The 15504-nt window shown below is 42.3% G+C and overlaps 1 pseudogene; it reads left to right on the plus strand.

The window, feature by feature from the left end:
- Positions 1-8775: 8775 nt before the first annotated feature.
- Positions 8776-14711, plus strand: LOC123129609 (uncharacterized; annotated as a pseudogene).
- The last annotated feature ends 793 nt before the right edge of the window (positions 14712-15504 follow it).

The raw sequence follows: 15504 nt of genomic DNA on the forward strand, positions 1-15504 counted from the left end.
AGAAGAGGTTATTTGATATTAGCTCACTCGATGAATGGAGAACCCAAGCCTACAAAAATGCCAAGTTGTTCAAAGAAAAAGTTAAAAGATGGCATGATAAAAGGATACAAAAGCGTGAGTTTAATGTAGGTGATTATGTATTGACATACATCTCTCGTTTAATATTTTTTGCAGGAAAACTTCTCTCTAAATGGTAAGGTCCTTACGTTATCAAGGAGGTCTATCGTTCCGGTGCCATAAAAATCAACAACTTCAAAGGCACAAATACGAAGGTGGTGAACTGTCAAAGAATCAAACATTATATCTCAGGTAATCCCATAAATGTTGAAACCAATGTTATTGAAACTGTAACCCTAGAGGAATACATAAGGGACACTTTCTGGAATGTTTTAGACTCCGAAAAGGAATAGGTATGTGGTACGGTAAGTAAACCAACTCCAAAACAGTTTTTAAGGCAATATTTCTCCGTTTTGGATTATTTAGAAAAATAGAAAAATAAGAAGCAGTTCGGGAAGGACACGAGGTCTCCACGAAGGTGGAAGGAGACGTTTTCGTACACGACACGTATTTTGGTCGGTAAAAATTCATTATATAACCTCCCAAAGGTTTTGACTACCATATCACACAAAAATCCCTTGTTCTTGTTTCGAGCTATTTTCTGCCAGGGTTGCCGAAGCTAAGCATCATGTCGTCTCCCTCCTCCTCCAACAATGAGGGCAACGATGCTTGGCTAATGAAGAGAGAGCTGAAGAGAGAAGAACCCTTGGAGATCAACAAGGATGAAGGGATCAAGAAGGCCACGGAGGACCAAGCTCCGGCAACAGAAGACATCCTTCAACTTGATCACAATCTTCTTACCCCAACTAAGATCGAAGCTTTCAAGATGATCGAGTTAGCTCGTATACAAAATAAGTATCTCACACGTGAATTTTTTTTGTTGAAGGAGCATATCATCGCACTCAAAGGCATTATCCGCAAGTTAGAAGACCTCCTACGCTCGATGTGCGACTATCCATCATCAACAACTCCACCTTCTTCACCAACAAAGGAGACATAATCACATGGGTATGGGCACTCCCCTTGGCAACTACCAAGCTTGGGGGAGTGCCCCGGTACCGTATCACCATCACTTTTATATTTACCGTTTTTCTTAGTTCGATCCTTTTGGTAATATCTTGATCTAGTAGAATAAAAGTTCTTAGTATGATCTAGTTGTGAGTTTTGCTTTATAATTCCTATATGTAATCGAGTACGTGAGCTATATATAATAAAGATTATTGTTGAGTCAAGGGCTTGATTATTTTGCCATGATCCTAAGTGAATAAAAGAAAAGAGAAATAAATAAAAAAGGAAGCAAAGAGATCATATGGATCTTATGGAGAGTAATGAGCTCACATAGAAAAAGTATGATGAGTAAAACTTGTTGAGAGTTGACAAACATAGTTTTGGTCATCTTTGCAATTAATAGGAAGTAATAAAGAAAGAGAGGCCTTCACATATAAATATACTATCTTGGACATCTTTTATGATTGTGAGCACTCATAAAAATATGACATGCTAAAGAATTGACGTGGGACAAGGAAGACAACGTAATGGGTTATGTTTTCTTACATCTGAGATAAATTATATTGTCATGGATCATCCAACATGGTTGAGCTTGCCTTTCCCCCTCATGCTAGCCAAATTCATCGCACCAAGTAGAGATACTATTGTGCTTCCAAATACGCTTAAACCAGTTTTGCCATGAGAGTCCACCATACCTACCTATTGATTGAGTAAGATCCTCCAAGTAAGTTGTCATCGGTGCAAGCAATAAAAATTGCTCTCTAAATATGTATGACTTATTAGTGTGGGAGAAAATAAGCTTTATATGATCGTGTCATATGGAAGAAATAAAAGCGACATACTGCATAATAAAGGTCCATATCACAAGTGGCAATATAAAGTGACGTTCTTTCGCATTAAGATTTTGTGCATCCAACCATAAAAGTGCATGACAACCTCTGCTTCCCTCTGCGAAGGGCCTATCTTTTAATTTTATCTCCTACCTTGCATAAGAGTGATGGTGATCTTCACCCTTCCTTTTTACATTTTATCCTTTGGCAAGCACAGTATGTTGGAAAGATCCTGGTATATATGGCTAATTGGATGTGCGTTTCCATGAACTATTATTGTTGACAATACCCTTGAGGTAAAACGTTGGGAGGCAAAACTATAAGCCCCTATCTTTCCCTGTGTCCGATTAAAACTCCATACCCATAAGTATTGCGTGAGTGTCAGCAATTGTGAAATACTATATGATAGTTGAGTATGTAGACTTGCTGAAAAGCTCTTATATTGACTCTTTCCTATGTTATAATAAATTGCAATTGCTCCAATGACTGAGATTATAGTTTGTTAGTTTTCAATGAAGTTTATGATTCATACTTGAAATTGTGATCGAATTATTACTCTAGCATAAGAAGTCATATGACAAGAATTATATAAGTTGCTCTACTAAGAATGATCATGATGCCCTCATGTCCGTATTTTACTTTTATCGACACCTCTATCTCTAAACATGTGGACATATTTTTTGATTTCGGCTTTCGCTTGAGGACAAGTGAGGTCTAAGCTTAGGGGAGTTGATACGTCCATTTTGCATCATGCTTTTATATCGATATTTATTGCATTATGGGCTGTTATTACACATTATGTCACAATACTTATGCCTATTCTCTCTTATTTGACAAGGTTTACATGAAGAGGGAGAATGCCGGCAGCTAGGATTCTGGGCTGGAAAAGGAGCAAATATTAGAGACCTATTCTGCACAGCTCCAAAAGTCCTGAAACTTCACGGAAGACGTTTTTAGAATATATAAAAAATACTCAGCGCAAGAAGTTCACTAGGGGGGCTACACCCTGCCCACGAGGATGGGGGGCGCGCCCCCTACCTCGTGGGCCCCCTGGCGGCCCTCCGATGTCCATCTTCTGCTATATGAAGTTTTTCGATGAGAAAAAAATCCGAAGCCATCTCCTCGGACGAAACTCCGCCGCCACTTGGCGGAACCAATCTAGGGCTCTGGAAGAGCTGTTCTGCCGGGGAAACTTCCCTCCAGGAGGGGGAAATCATCACCATCGTCATCACCAACGCTCCTCTCATCGGGAGAGGGCAATCTCCATCAACATATTCATCAAAACCCTAGTTCATCGCTTGTATCCAATTCTTGTCTCCATGTCCGGGATTGGTGCTAGTAGGTTGCTAGTAGTGTTAATTACTCCTTGTAGTTGATGCTAGTTGGTTTAATTGGTGGAAGATCATATGTTCAGATCCTATATGCATATTAATATCCCTCTGATACTGAACATGAATATGCTTTGTGAGTAGTTACGTTTGTTCCTGAGGACATGGGAGAAGTCTTGCTATTAGTAGTCATGTGAATTTGGTACTAGTTCGGTATTTTGATGAGATGTATGTTGTCTCTCCTCTAGTGGTGTTATGTGAATGTTGACTACATGACACTTCACCATTATTTGGGCCTAGAGGAAGGCATTGGGAAGTAATAAGTAGATGATGGGTTGCTAGAGTGATAGAAGCTTAAACCCTAGTTTATGCGTTGCTTCATAAGGGGCTGATTTGGATCAATATGTTTGATGCTATGGTTAGGTTTACCTTAATACTTTTTTGTAGTTGCGGATGCTTGCAATAGAGGTTAATCATAAGTGGGATGCTTGTCCAAGTAAGGACAATACCCAAGCACCGGTCCACCCACATACCAAATTATCAAAGTACCGAACGCGAATCATGTGAACATGATGAAAACTAGCTTGACGATATTCCCATGTGTCGTCAGGAGCGCTTTTCTCTATATAAGAGTTTGTGCAGGCTTGTCCTTTGCTACATAAAGGATTGGGCCACCTTTCTGCACTTTATTTACTTTTGTTACTTGTTACTCGTTACAAATTATCCTATCACAAAACTATGTGTTACCACTTATTTCAGTACTTGCAGAGAATACCTTGCTGGAAACCACTTATCATTTCCTTCTGCTCCTCGTTGGGTTTGACACTCTTACTTATCGAGAGGACTACGATAGATCCCCTATACTTGTGGTTCATCAGGCAGCAAACACAAGACCCTTGTATTCAATTGCATCACAGTACACATCCATGTATAGAAACTGATTTTTGAGCAAAATCCATCCAGCTGAACCACGAAGGACGGGAACAAACTTGTCGAAGATAGAAACAACTTGATAGTTCTTGTAATTCCAAGAGAGGTTGGGAACTCCAGAAATTTCTATCTTTCGTAGACGACGATCACCATGATCATATTTGAACGTGCGTAGATCATCTATGTGCTCAACCTCAAGGCACTCGGAGATTTTTGGATGTGGAATCCGCTGACGAGTGTACACATTCACAAGTTCCCACTCGCAATTGTACCCAATATAAACAACCCAATCTCCATTTGCGCCTGCCCAAGCCTTGCCCTCAAGTGATGGCATCTTAACATCATATGTATCTTTATCAAGCGGTATCAGCTTGCACAAGGCGAGGCTTCCCTCGTCCCCACACTAGTCAGCAGGGGCGAAGAAGATAGGGGAGATCAAAACGCTCCTGGACCCTTGGGTTCCTTGTAATGATGTTATTAGTTGAGTCGAGAATGTTCTTAAGCGAACCTGCCATGCTAGCCGAGGTGATGACGTCGCACCGATCAATGAGTTCCCCCACCACGTCATCTTTCAGATCGGGGCAAGAATAACAGGGTCATTTCTGGCTTGTTCCCTCCATGGAGAAGACGATCGAAAAATGGCAGAAGGAAGGGTGAAGGCAAATGGAGGAGGGAGGAAGAGCGTGCGATAGCAGTTCCAAATCGAGAGGGAAAGGCGAAGAGTCGGTGGACGGTTGCCAGTTTTCCACGGTACACGAAGAGGCGCCCCGGCCTACACGTCCTTTCAGAAATTGTAGAAAAGGACTCACCGTCGTCTCACTGACATGTTGGTACGGGACCACATGTCAACGAATAATGGTGTGTAATTTCTCGTTCAAAACGTGATCTGGCCGCGTTGGCCCGAGGTGCCGCATTAGTTATCGACCTTTATTTTTTAACATACAATCTAAGTGGATAGCTCCTGTGGTCATCACACATGAGTGGATATATAGGTGGGCTAGGTGGGCAGGCGGCAACAATCTAAGTGCTAAAAGAGTTGATCTCGAAAAAAGAGTTGATCCAATGCTTGGTTTTGTTTGGATTTTCCAACTATGACCATTGGATAGAGTGAATCAATGGCTTACGTTCAAAGTTATTCTCATAGTACTATAGAATGGTATAGGAACGTGGAGAGATTTGGTTGATTTTATATTGCTGAATAATATAAAATATTATGAGTGCAGAAACTCCACTCCGAGGTTTGTAGCTCTTTCTCGGTCGTCGGGAATTTATGTTCTTCCACTCTTTCGTTTAAGACATGAGCTTTGTTCATCCTGTTGCCGGCACGCGAGACGTCTATATGCCTCCATTTTACAAAATCATACTATATGCCTCCATGACACGCGGGACATGTAGCATCAAGGTGGCGTGTCATGCAAGAAAATGGAGATATGAGTGCGTAAGTGAGTCATGCACTTCGATGGCACCCAGTACTACGCAATATTTTTTCTCCTCGATGGCACGTGAATAGTGCATGTACTCAATGACAGAGCATGGGATGGTAGCCATGGACATGGTCGTCCCTTTTTGAAGAGAGTACTAATAAATTCGTAACTTTGATGTGTCCCGTCAACTCGCGGAATGACGAGAAGCTTGCTTACTACGCCTTCTCCCTCACCAACACGTGTGCGATGGCTCACAGCATGAGGAGAAACTTTTTCTTACAAGCGGTGGACGTGCAGCAGTTCATTTGGTGTCATATTGCCAGAAGTAGTACCATCGTTATTGTTCGACTTCCGGAAGAGGAGAAGAGCCAAGTGCAAGGACACCTACTAACCTAGTACAGTACTACTATAGCCAAAGCAGGTCCACCTTTTTATAGCATGGTTAATTAATATAGGCGGCTCTTGCAGCGGCACATCATTTATAGCAAGTACTCTCTTCGTAGGATCAAAGGAAGTGAAACAAAAGTTGGAGTGGATGCTAGATTGCCAATTAAAACATGATTACATCGGAAAAAATCCTATAGCATTCTATCCTATGAATCAAACGACCAATGTAGGAAAATTATGAGGGGGGTCTCTCCAACAGTGTTCCTCGGCGCGCACCTAGCATCACGGTGGTCGAACTTGGAGTCATTCATCTGGTACACGTGGCATCTCAGATCTGGTACTCCATTATTAGGTTGGCTCTATGTGATGTGGCAACTTCATATACTAACCGGATGCTGGCTATACTACTACGACACTTACACTCCAAGAAGTGACTCGAAAACCATTCATAAATTGAGTCTATGACACACATTTGCAAATGTACCATTCATTACATACAACAAGTCATCAACACACAAATACAATGATGATACATGTTGTATTATAGATTAGTTCCAACAAAACATTCTAGTAAATACTGAAGTTTTCATCACACAACAAATAACAAGCAATGAAATGAACTTCAACTCAACCAATCCTTGGCGTTGGAAAGACTTGCTTTGAATCATAGGTGCTCTGGGAAGGGCCAGCTATTGTCAATATCGAGAGCAACGCAGGACTGATCAGCCAGGCTGAAGTGGCATATATCAGGAGCAGGGTAGGAACCACCGCAATGTTCGAGGTATAGATATAGGTGCTTCTCATAAATGGTAGTAACGTTGTGTCAACAGCAGCTGGATCGCCTTTAACCATCATTAGATAGTTTGGTCCAAGGAAGAGCGAGTTTGCTCCAAGACTATCAATACTGTACCAGGGAGAAGGTGTTGGCGCTAGCACACCAGTATACATCCTGAATACCCTACAACGAGTGTTGGAATAGGTCTAGAGAGGGAGACCATGGGAGACAACACGTGCTCCCTCAGTAGTAACAATCTCAGTGCACTATATACAGACAAGAAGAGGTGATCCATCAGAATTAGTTGCCATCCGCCACTGAGTATATAAGTCATGCTCGTCCTCATGATCGTGATCATCACCATCATCATCTCCCCCTTGGTTATAAAAATTTTCAAGTATAGGTGGTGGAATGTTCACAGGACCTTGGAAACATAAGAAGAAGGTTAATTAGTAAAGAGAAACTTGCCAACCTGCATGCATGTGGATGAAACAATTATAATTATGGTGGAAGACAAAGGTACCGAAACAATAAGGATCCCATGCAAAAACAATGCCACGAGTGGTGGAAGCAAACACAAGATCTGGCCGCGTTGGCCCGAGGTGCCGCATTAGTTATCGACCTTTATTTTTTTAATGGCGTGTCATTCAGTTTTGAAGCACGACTAACTGGTACTATTTGCAGAGAAAATATAAGCTACTCTACCACTACTCCTCCTCTAGTACTCGTAGTATAAAAAAGATATATAGGCTAGAGCTTTAGAGATTTCTTACTAAGGTCTGCCCACTTGCTTCTCACACTGTCACCCTCTCTCCAGATCTAAAAAAGACGACCTCTCTCTCCCTCCTCACTGGTGGTCACAGATCCGCCGGGGAAGAAAAGGACGTGCATCGTTGACGCACTCGTCGTCGGCGAGCGAGGTCACGCACTGACAACAAGGCCGTCCTCTCAGACCTAGCGCCCGGGCGGGATGGCCTCCGTCCCCAAGCTTGCGGCCGTAGTGCGTGCGGAGGACGACGACCACGAGCGAAGCCACTTCCCGCAGACCCTCATGTATGCTACTTCTTTTCGAACCATACCCTTATTATATTGCCCCATCTTCCATGTCGCTGCATGTGGATCTTTTTCCACTACAAGAAATATGTCAACTAGTGACCTTCTGTCAGTGACCCTGGAAGAATTGGTCATAGATCTATGACCATTTGAGACGAATTGGTCAAAAGATGTTCGGGGGGCTCCAAACCCTAAACCATTGCGACCATTTTGGTCAGAAAGGTCATAATTTCCTTACATGAAATGGTCATAAAGCAATCAGTGCTGGTCCGCTGCCTTATTTCTAGTCGTTAACGACCAATATAGATGGTCATAGCCTTGTAAATTGTGGTGGGTTGCTATGACTAGGCACCACCTCATCAGTTTTGCCTATGTGTCATGTCCATGTGGCAGTCTTTGCTCTAGGTTGTGAAGCAACCTATATTTCTGTCATTCCCAAAATTCCCAAAAAAATCTCATAAATTCTTTGGGTCATATCTTCGTCAAATATGTAAAAAAACCTTCCTTTCCTAGTTCAAAAATAATACAAAAATATTCATTTTCCTATTCTGTTCAGAACAACAGTTTGTGAAGGAAGTACCACTTTAGCATGTCCAAATAGTATCCATTTTCTACAGTGCTTTCCTATGCCCAAATAACCATCCTCCACCAAATGCCAGCTTAATCCATTCATTATTTTGAGCCGAGCTTCAACATTCGTATTTATGTCCAGTGTGGTAGTTTGCAAAGCAAGTACCACCTAGGCTCCTCCTTTTGGGCTGAAAATTTGTGAAGACGGTCTTCTTAGTAACTGATCATCCTCAGCCAAAACTCACGCCCATTAGCCATGTATATTTCCTGTACCGCTAATCAAAAACTTGGCTGCTAATTCATGTGTGAGCATCGATCGGTCTCCTCGTGAGAATCTTATGTTGTATTTTTCTTCCTAGCACCTACCTGGGGAGTGACCAACCCACTAGACATGCCTAGGCTGCCCAGAACACATGGCAACTCCACGGTCACGCGGTGACCACGCAGCGGGCATGCGAGCTTATGCGCTCTAGAGTTGGGGGCCTTGGCCACCGCCCAAACCTCGACGTATCGCCACCAAACCATGTATTTATGATTAAATAGGTACTTATGTAACTATAAATGATTTTTGGAAAAAATAAGTAGTAAACTATGAGGTAGCTGCAGTTCAAATTTGACCCGCTTCCTACTGAATCGGCGGGAATTTGTCTTTTTCACCAGAGGTGGATCAAAACTTTTGACACCCAACCATTTTGTCAATTATGAATTAAATATGGCCTAGTATTTTAGAAAATCAATTTGGTCCAATTTTGCAACAAATATATGGTAGGTCCTTCACAAAAATACTCATTTCGGGCACTCGGAAAATGGAAAATGTATTTTCCGTGCAAAGAAAATGAAAACTCCCTTAGGCAACATTGTTTAGAATTCCAAGATGCACCATTGTGCGCAATATGATATCATTTGAACAAACTATGCCATGAATGTGGCCATAAGATTGATCATTTGGCTTAAAAGCCATGAATCTTCACACTAGATAGCGTGTTTCCGAGAACACTTTTTTAAAATAATTGCCGTATTACAAGTTTATTATTTTTCCTGGTAACTTGGTCACATATAATGATGCAATGCGAAGGTTTTCCAATTTTTTGATTTTTTTTGAATTTTTTATGCCCGTTTCAAAATGCGGTCAAAACGGCGGGCTTGACCGTTCCTAGCTAGTGGTTGAATCTTGGAATTTTTTTGGTGTTTCTATGATTAAATAGATACTTATGTACCTAGAAATGATTTTCGGAAAAAATAAAGAGCAAAGTACGAGGCAGCTACAGTTCAAATTTGACCCGCTTCCAACTGAATCGGCGGAAATTTGTCTTTTTCACCAGAGGTGAATCAAGGCTTTTGACACCCAAACATTGTGTCAATTGTGCATTAAACATGTCCTAGTATTTTATAAAATCAATTTGGTCCATTTTTACAAAATTTATTTGGTAGTTCCTTCACAAAAAAACCTCATTTCGGGCACTCGAAAAATGGAAAAATGGTTTTTTTGTCCAAAGAAAATGAAAACTTCCTTAGGCAATATTGTTTGCCATTCCAAAATGCACCCTTTTGCACAATATGAGATCATTTGAACAAACTATGCCAAGAATGTGGCCATAAGATTGATCATTTGGCTTGAAAGCCTTGAATCTTGACGCATGATGGCTCATTTCTGAGAACACTTTTTTTAAAATAATTGTCGTATTACAAGTTTATTATTTTTCCTGGAAACATGGTCACATATAATGACACAATGCGAAGGTTTTTTCCAATTGTTTTATTTTTTTTATTTTTTTATGCCCGTTTCAAAATGTGGTCAAAACGGCGGGCTTGACCGTTCCTAGCTAGTGGTTGAATCTTGGAATTTTTTGATGTTTCTCTGATTAAATAGATACTTATGTACCTAGAAATGATTTTTGGAAAAAATAAAGAGCAAAAATTTTTACACCCACCCATTTGGTCAATTTGACCCGCTACAGTTCAAATTTGACCCGCTTCCAGCTGAATCAGCGGGAATTTGTCTTTTTCACGAGAGGTGGATCAAAACTTTTTACACCCACCCATTTGGTCAATTGTGCATTAAATATGTCCTAGTATTTTAGAAAATTGATTTGGTCCAATTTTGCAACAAATATATGGTAGGTTCTTCACAAAAAAACCTCCTTTTGCGCACTCAAAAAATGGAAAATGGTTTTTTCGTCCAAAGAAAATGAGAACAACCTTAGGCAACATTTTTTGGAATTCCAAGATGCACCATTGTGCACAATATGAGATCATTTGAACAAACTATGCCATGAATGTGGCCATAAGATTGATCATTTGGCTTGAAAGCCATTGATCTCCACACGTGATACCTTGTTTCAGAGAACACTTTTTTAAAATAATTGTCGTATTACAAGTTTATTATTTTCCTGGGAACTTGGCCACATATAATGACACAATGCGAAGGTTTTAGAATTTTTTGATTTTTTTTTGAATTTTTTATGCCCGTTTCAAAATGCGGTCAAATCGGTGGGAATGACCGTTCCTAGGTAGTGGTTGAATCTTGGAAACCTTTTGATGTTTCTCTGATTAAATAGATACTTATATACCTAGAAATTTTTTTTTGAGAAAAATAAAGAGCAAACTACAAGGCAGCTACAGTTCAAATTTGACCCGCTTCCAGCTGAATCAGCGAACATTTGTCTTTTTCAGGAGAGGTGGATCAAAACTTTTTACACCCAACCATTTGGTCAATTGTGCATTAAATATGGCCTAGTATTTTAGAAAATGATTTGGTCCAATTTTGCAACAAATATTTGGCAGGTCCTTCACAAAAAAGCCTCTTTTCGGGCACTCGAAAAATGAAAAATGAATTTTCCGTGCAAAGAAAATGAAAACATTCTTAGGTAACATTGTTTGCCATTCCAAGATGCACCATTATGCTCAATATAAGATCATTTCTTTGAATTTTTCATGCGAAAAAGTAGAAGAAAAACAAAAGAATGTCGAGGTACATGCTTTTTTGAAACACAATTTGTCTTTTTGATGAGAGGTGGATCGAAAGCATTTTACATCTAAAGATTTGGTCAACTATACATAAAATGTTGTCTTATAGTTTTGGAAAATGGAGTGGTGCTGTAAACATTTTTTGCACTCCGAAAATAGAAAATGATTCCCCCCCCCTAAAAACTCATTTCTCATAACAATTTTTAAAAGATATTTGTCTTATTCCAATTCCAAGTTTGTTAGTTTTCATAAAAACTATGTCACATTTGGTGACACAATGAAAATGTTTCTTTTTGAATTTCTCATATCATAAAATTGTTTATATGATTCAACACCTTTTTTTGAAAAAATATGGCTCAACACCTTATTTTTAGTCGATTACGACCAATTTAGAAGGTCATAACGTCTACTGGGTTCTGATTGGTTCATGAACATGTCACGCGGATCGTGCTCAAACGCCGTCGGGTGCTCTCGGATCCGACGGCAGCCCTTTCTCCCTCACCCCCTCCCCATCTTTGTCTCAAAAAAAGAAAAGAGAAAACTCCCTCACCCTCTCACCCCACGAACCCTAGCGCTCCCTCTCCCCCATACCTCCCCTCGTCTCCCACATCGCCGCCGCCACCCCGCCGATCCCATCCCTCCCGATTCAGATCTGACCCCGCCGCCCGCGCCCGCGCGCCACCACCCGCTCCTCATCGCCTCCCGGAGGACGTCCGCCGCTCTTCCTCCGCCTGTCCCGGAGGCCTCAGTCGGCGCCCTCCGCCACAGGGCCGCCGCGCTCGTCCCACCCTCGGCGCTGCACCTCCACCGCCATCTCTGCTGGGTCCTCACGGACGCCTCCACCCCTTCCCCGTCCAGCGCGTCTCTCGGCAACAAGCACTGGAAGGACCTGGTGGTCACTGTCCGGGACGGCGTGCTCATCCCCCGGCCCGAGACAGAGGCCGTCGTGGACATGGTCGCCACCACCGACTGCGAGCGGGGGTCCTGGTCCTCTCCCTCGTCGTCCTCAGCAGCGGCATCGCGGCTTGGCGCCATCGCGGTGCCCTGCGTCGATGTCTCGATCAGCTTCACGGATCGCCGTCTTAACTGTACGCAAGCACACATGTCTGAAATCCACAGTCAACAGTTTGGTGTACGCGCTGACTACTGAGTCATGAGCCATGCGTGTGGTTGTGCTTGTGCAGAGGTTGGTCGAAGAGGGCTAGAGTTCATGCCGTTCCTGCTGTCCCTGCCCGTGTTCCTCTTTGGCACCTCCTGGTTCATCTTTGACCTCATCCTGGTGAGATTTCCATCCAACCCTCCCCATCCCCATGGTGCTCTTTCTAGTTAGTACTCGTCCGAGAGAGCTGCAGCACCAACCGTTAGTTCTTGGTATATCAGGTGGCCAAGATTGTAGCTGATGAGATGAATAACTACCTCTTGTTTGAGCACACTCTTCAAATTTTGCCTGTCCCACTGGAGAAAGTTCATGCCAAATTGTAATCACTGCAACTGTGCTTCTTACTTATGTTATTTTCACTTTTTGGTAACTGAAACATAGCCTTCATCGTCTGTTTAGGAGTACACATTAATTACCACTAAATGAGGTCAATATTTTTACTCCATTGGCAAATGTTGTCTACTTTGGGTTTCTCTTTCATGGAATACTGTTTATAGTGATATACGCTTTCATTGGGGTAACACAGATTGGTAATGTGAATGTCAAAACTAAATTATAAAGTCAAGGAGTTGTGACAGTACTATGAATTGGTATATATACCACTGCATCGACTAGTGCAGAACTGAAGCATTGATGGCAACTCTTCTTTTTGTGCCTATATATATATATTATTGAATCCTTCTTATTTTTTTGTACTTAATACGGAGGTTGCAGCAACTCTTCTACAGCACTAGAGTTTTGTTTCCCTGCACTTTTGTAACATATTTAGTCCTGACTGAACTTTTGTCATTATCAGTTTGAAAATATTGGAGCTAAATTGGTCAGGTTGAAAATACTGGAGCTAAAGAGGTTGATTATTGGGTAGTTAGTCCAGTTTTATTGAGATTAAATATGTGTGAGTCAGCTGTGAGATGCACAATTTTGTATTGTGATTTCCGGAACCCTGCTATTTAGATGCGGTTTTGTTGTCCTTTTGAACGGTTGGTACCCCAGATTTGTGCTATAGCTGTGTTTACTATAGAGTGTAGACTCGTGGCATGTACTCTGACAAAATATTTGAAGGGTTAAATAATGCTGAAATGCCCTACTGTAGTGTAGCTCTACTGATGATGCAGATTGATAGATCTTTTATGCTTGTGTTCGATTTGATGCCATGTCGACTTGCTTGCTTAATCATGAAGTAAATTGCTCGGTGCAGTTATTTTCTCTTAAGATTTTTGCAGTGTATGTCATCTAAATAAAACTGCAGGCAGTGATCTTCTTGTATGAGTATATATGTCTGCATTGCATGTTGTTTTTGTGAAAATATGATGATTACTTCCTAGGTACTGCACATTTTTTTAGCTTGAGGTTTTGTATGCACTAGTATTACTCTATTTAGCTCGAGGTTTGAAGCTCTAGTATACTTAGAGTGACCGGTTTCATTAGTCTCTTAATTGACAAGTTAACTGGACTATTTTACTGTATTCCCGTCATACTCCTTTCATTTATTTAGTGACTGCAGACTGGGAAAATGCCATGTGTACCTTAATCCTTGTGGTTCTCATTTGTTCCCGGTTTGGTGAGCTTGTCCTGAGGTCTGTGGCTGCGTGCAGGGACCAGGCCCATGGTGGTGAGGGACTACTACGACATGATCGGCGTGAAGAAGGACACCGGCCAGGGTGAGATCAAGAAGGCATATTACGCGGTATGGCTCACTACAATTGTGTTTGACACTTATATTGTAATCTTTGGCTTGTCTAAGACTGAACTTGAAGGCTGCTTGTGGGTAGTAATTTTACTTGGTAGATGCTCGAGGCCAAAAACACACACATTATGTACTAAATGTGGTCGCGTATGTCAGGACTCATGCATTGTTAAAATGGAGGCTTGGGAAGAACTATTTTCTTTGTAGTAATAAGTCAGGAGTTGTTTGTTGCTTCAGTAGGGTGTCATACATTATAATCATCAGCTCATGTCATCTGGGATCAAACATAGCTTTGAATTTACAAGAGTAAAGACTTATGTGAGAAGTACAAACCATGTTCAATTTTAACTAGTACAGAAATTATGCCCCTTCTATAGTGATACATTCTGTACTAGACTGTTGCTTCTGTTTGCTTGCTTGATTACCTCTATAAGGTGGCTTCGTTTTGTTCTTCTTCTTCATGTGCTACTTGCAGCATCAAGGGGATCTTCGACCGCTACCAACAGGCCACCGGGACCAGCCTGTGGACCGAGTAGTATGAGGTTGGCTGCTGCTTCTCTATCTTGCCTCCATCCATCTTTTTCTTTAGTTGTATCACTTTCTCCTTTCTTTGATGTGGCTGATTTGATTCGGTTTGATCTCATCTAGATCTGACTAGTTTGTACTTAGTCACTAGTGATGCACTGCTCTTTTTCCTTGTGATGCTCGAGTACTGAAGAAACTTGGGTAATATGCATTGGTCTTTTGCTTATGCTCTTGTGAGTTTGGCAAGTGATTGTATGGGGAGTAGATGTAGTGTGTGCTTATGCTCTTCGGATATTTGCAGGAGTAGTACATTCTTGGGACATGTTTTAAATCAATAATGTTCCTCATTGTGTTAAATCAAGCCTTGCAGAATACAATATACACACTAGATCTGGAGAAAGTCAACCCGCGGTGGATCTGGATCTCAGATCTGGCACTGTAGCAGCTCGGCGCGGTACTATTCACCGGTTAACCCCGAGGTCGCCGGAGGCTCGCCGGACTCCGGCAAAGTGGTGAGGGCGCGGGGGAGGCAGGAGGAAGACGGAGATAACTGGATCTGGCCGGGACGGCGCGGCGGCGAGGTGGGGAAGGCCGGGCGGTGAGGAGGCGAACCGGGGCGGCGGAGGCGGCGTGGTGACTTGCCGGAGACGCGGTCACCGGCGATGGCGGTGCGGTGGCGCCGGGTGGCCGGAGATGAAGGAGAGAGGCGGCGCGGGCGGTGGCAGCTCGGGCCCGGTCGGGCGATGGGACGGCCCGGCCTGGGCCTCGTGGGCCGGCAGTGGGAGGCGGCGATGCGGTCCTGCC

This window comes from Triticum aestivum, chromosome 6A, assembly GCF_018294505.1.
Source record: "Triticum aestivum cultivar Chinese Spring chromosome 6A, IWGSC CS RefSeq v2.1, whole genome shotgun sequence".
NCBI classification, from domain to species: Eukaryota; Viridiplantae; Streptophyta; class Magnoliopsida; order Poales; family Poaceae; genus Triticum; species Triticum aestivum.